This window comes from Carlito syrichta, unplaced genomic scaffold (genome assembly GCF_000164805.1).
Source record: "Carlito syrichta isolate Samal-C Ts95f unplaced genomic scaffold, Tarsius_syrichta-2.0.1 Scaffold301908, whole genome shotgun sequence".
Classification (NCBI taxonomy): Eukaryota; Metazoa; Chordata; class Mammalia; order Primates; family Tarsiidae; genus Carlito; species Carlito syrichta.
In genome coordinates, this window is record NW_007246004.1 from 600039 (window position 1) to 604872 (window position 4834).

A 4834-nucleotide genomic window follows, 5' to 3' on the forward strand; every position below is an offset into this window, starting at 1 on the left:
TGACCTCTCACAGAAACAAAGATCTGAGTATCACATGTTCTCACTCATGTAGTGGACCTTGAACATCCAACGTAATACTATAAGAAAATGACTGACAGTGGTGGGAAACTATGGTGGGGGGAGGGGAAGGGAGATGGAATTAATGGCAGTAAATATCTGTCTGGATGGTGTGAAATGAGAACTACATACACAGCTGAAGGATTTAAACTTAGAAACTGGAAGAGGTGTGTCTTCATTTGAAAGCCAAGATGAGAAGAAAACACCGGATGTGTGTAGAGCGAAGTGTAGAGATGGAAGAGAACACTCGTGTTGGGAGGAGCCCCTTGCTCTTTCAGTGACAGAAGGGATGAGTCATCGTTAGAAAGTGAAAGGCCTGGCAGGGCACAGTGGCTCAGCACTTTAGGAGGCTGAGGTCAGAGGATTGCCTGAGCTTGTGGGTTCAAGACCAGCCTGGGCAACATGGTGAGACCTCGTCTCTACAATAAATAAAAAAATTAGTCAGATGTGGTGGCGCATGCCTGTAAGTTTCAGCTACTCGGAAGGCTGAGACAGGATTGCCTGAGCCCAGCAGGTCGAGGCTGTGGTGGCCATGAGCATGCCACTGCACTCTAACCTGGGCGACAGAGTGAGAGCAACTCAAAAACAAAAAAAGAAAATGAAAGGCCTATAAGTGGGGATGATTTGGCACTGAGGAGACATGGTTTAGAACAGGAGATACTCCTGAAGAAGACTTTGGAGATCCCTATCCACGATAAGCAATTTCCTCTAGACAGGTCCCAAGGAGCAGTGGCAAGCAAATGAATGGCCAGAAATTAATGAGGATTTTAGTATTATCACAGGCAGTTAGATTCCAAGAAGAAGAAAAGAATCTTCTCGAGGATATGCACAAGGGCGTTAGAAGCACTTGACTGAACCTTCTGAGAGATGTGACATGGTTCCATATCCTAGAGAGTAGGAACTAGAGTAAGCAGCACGAGACTCGACTCTATTTAAACAGCAAACGTTAGTTAAGCTCCCAGCATGTGGCTAAGACTTTATAAGCATTATTTCATTCAGGTATCACAGCAATCTTTTATACGATCTTGTTACTCTCATTTTACAGACAGGGAAACTGAGTTTGAAGAGGTTATTTTCTTCAAAGTCACGGTGGCAGATATTTTTCAAAGATGACTGCAGTCCTATTTTTCAGCCTCTTCGATGTGGCCTTACCATTCCACTCTCAAAGGGTAAAGTCAAATTCCCCTGCCCTTGAACCTGGATGGGTTTGTGACAGAATGTGGCCAAAATATCTCCATGTAGCTTCCAAGGATTTGTCATACAATGCCATGCATCTACCACCTGGTTCCTCGGAAACACTTCCTCTGGAAGAAGACAATCTCTACATAAGAGTGTTGACATTCCAAAGGTCGCCATGCCGGAGCGTCCCCCTGAACATGGCTGAGCTCCCAGCCAACAGCCAGCATCAACTGCCATCCGTGTATGTGAGCCAGCCTGGTCTCACATGTGGTTCAACGTAGATGACATCTGATTGCAACCTTGTGAGAGACTTCTAGCAAAAACTGCAATGCAGCCTTTCCTGAAATTCTGACCCACATAAACATGACATACTGTTATGCTTATACTTTGGCAAGTCAAAAAAACTTACATTTCTAGGCCTTGAGGAAAATACTGTGCCTTCCTTTCATAGATGAAAGAAATGACCTGCACCTTCACATTTCTCTCTTGGACTTTTCCTGGGCATTTTAAACTTCAGGAGGCCAAAAGCACAATAGACACGGAAAGATAAATGTCCCACTATGACTGAGAGAATCAAATAGGGCTGGAAGTTTGAATGTGTGTGGAATCTAGACCTTACACCCTGCTCTTCATGTGCTTTCCTCTTAGAATTACCTCCTCTGTAAACAATAAGGCACCTTTTGGGTGTTCTGTCCATCTTGAAAGATCCTGTGTCGGCAGACAGCAGAACATGCTAAGAATCACGAAGCAAATTAAATGTCAAGCAGAAGCAAGTCAGTGTGCCCTGTGTTTCATTAGCACCATCCAGTGAAGTCACACATCCTACCTGGACTGAAATCTGAGCCCATCAAGGTCATGGGGCCTGGGCTTGGATCTGTTTTCCTCCCGGATTCTAAAAGGCTGTGTTGTCACTACCAAGCGAAAGACATGAGGTCATCTTTGAGTCACCAGTGTCATTTTAAATACTTGGTCAGCATCTTCTCTGTTTCTCCCTTGTGACCAGGGTCCAAATTGGACAATCTGTGTTTGCATCAAAAGGGAGCAGGATCGTGTTCAAGCATCCTTCTTCTTTACTATTTCTTCATTACTATTTCATTACTAAATTCCTTCTCTAGTATTCCTGAGGTATATCCCTAATCTTGACAGGGGCAATTGGCGTCATTTTCATAAAAATTATCTTCCATAGCATCACTCAAAGGTGGATGTCACTCTCTATGGGAGCCTCGCCTGAGGGATGGTGCTGCGTCTTCTATCGTGCACTAACTATGGCCAAAGATTCAAGGGTCTGGAGCCCACATGAGCTACCCAAGACCAGGGTGATGACTTTCCAGAGACGGCAGTGGCATCTGGCTCCACCTCACCAAGTTCCCAAATCTCACTGTTTCCTTTTCCCTCTTCTTTTGTGTCCCCTGCTTTCCTATGCCTTCAAGAGAACAGGAGGTTTACAAATGGGGTGCTAAGGGAGTGAGATATTATTGTGAAAAACCAGTCATTGTTTGACAATCATAAGCAGAATAGGTCTCGTGGAGCAGTTATACAATTCCAAGTCTCATAATTCCATTATTTAATGTTTGTTACTTCATCAGCAGAAAATTTCAGGACAGAATATCACAAATAATGTGAATTCTGGAGTTGAGTTCTGATGTATCTGTTTTACTGAGGATAAGGTCAGTCTTGATTTGTTTTCAGTTTTCCAAATGTGCCCTTGGCTCCTGGATGCCAGGTATCCTATTTTATTTCTGGAATTTCAGATTTTAGGTGGTGCTAAGAGCAAGGATTTGGAGACTTGCTGAGGATTTGTGCCCTCTCTTTTTTCCCTAATCGGTAAAGCTAGAAACTTCCTAGCGTTTCGGATGTTCTCAAAGAATCATGGTTTCATGAGTTTCTCTGTTGTTTTTCTGATTTCTGTTTCATTTACTCCATTTTGATCTTTGTTATTTTATTTCTTCCACTGAATTTGGGTTTAACTTGCCCTTTTTCCTAGTTTCTTGGATGGAAGCTGAAACCATTATTTAGACCTTTCTTTTGTCTGGTATACATATTTTAGTGTTATAGATTTTCCTCTACATACTGCTTTAGTGGCATCCCACAGGTTTTGGTTTCTTCTCTTATCCATGGGTTATTCAGAGGTATGTCATTTAATTTCCAAATATTTGGGAAATTTCCAGAGATCTTTCTGTTAATTGATTTCTAATTTAATTACCTTGAAGTTAGAGAACATGTTCTGTATAAATTGAATTTTCATGTTTAATTTTTATTTTCATTTGTTTCAAAGTATTTTCTGATTTCTCTGTGATTTATTGTTTTATCCATTGCATATTTGAGAATATATTTAATTTCTCTATATTTATACATTTCACAAATTTTCTTCTGCTATTGATTTCTGATTTCTTATTAATTTTATCATGGCCAGAAAGAGCATACTTTATATTATTTAACCCCAGTCTATCCCTTCTTCATGACATATCTGTTTGAATCTTTTGTACATTAAGAAAAATGTAGGCTGAGTGTGGTGGCTCAAGCCTGTAGTTGCAGCACTTTGGGAGGCTGAGATGAAAGGATTGCCTGAGCTCAGGGATTCGAGACCAGCTTAGGTAACTTGGTGAGACCTTGTCTCAACAATAAATCAAAAAATCAGCCAAGCACGGAGGTGCATGCCTATGATCCCAGCTACCTGAAAGGCTGAGGCAGAAGCATCACCTGAGCCTGGCAGATCAAGGCTGCGGTGGCTGTGAACATGCCACAGCACTCCAGCCTGGGTGACAGAGTGAGACTTCAACTCAGAAAAGAAAATGTGCCTTAGTGCTGAGTTATAAATATTTTAATATTCTAAGCACTGTTTTATTTATCAATATCTATATTTTATCTATATTTTTAAGTCATTCAAACACTTTATTTTTCTATGTAGTATAAGACTAGCATCAAGACTTTTTGTTTTGTTTTTGTTTTTTATACGGAAATCCAATTATTCCAGCATCATTTGTTGAAAAGATTATCCTTTACCCATTAATTTGCCTTGGCATTCAAAATCAATCAATCATGAATGTATAGGTCTATTTTAGGACTCTCTATTTTGTGCCATTGTTCTACTCCATTTTTTTTTTTTTTTTTGAGTCGGTGTCTCATTCCATCTCCCAGGCTGGAGTACAGTGGCACACTCACAGCCACCCCAGCATCAACCTGCTGTATTCAGGCGATCCTTCCACGTCAGCTTTCTAAGTAGTTGTAACTACAGGTGCACGCTACCACATCCAGCTAATTTTTTTATTTATTGTAGAGATGAAGTCTCGCCAAGTTGCCCGGGCTGTTCTCGAACATGTGGGCTCAGGCAATCCCCTCACCTCGACCTCCCAAAGTGCTGAGATTATAGACTTGGCCACTGTGCCTGGCTCTACTCTATTTTTATGCCAACATGACATTATCTTCATTAATGGTAGTTTAGCATAAGTTTTAATTTCAGGTAATTTGAGTCTTTTAATTCTGTTTTGTAAAAAATTATTTTGGTATTCGAGGTAATTTACATTTCCATATAAATTTTATAGTCTCCTTGTCAATTTCTACAAAAAAAAAAAAAAAAAAAAAACTACTGAAAACATTT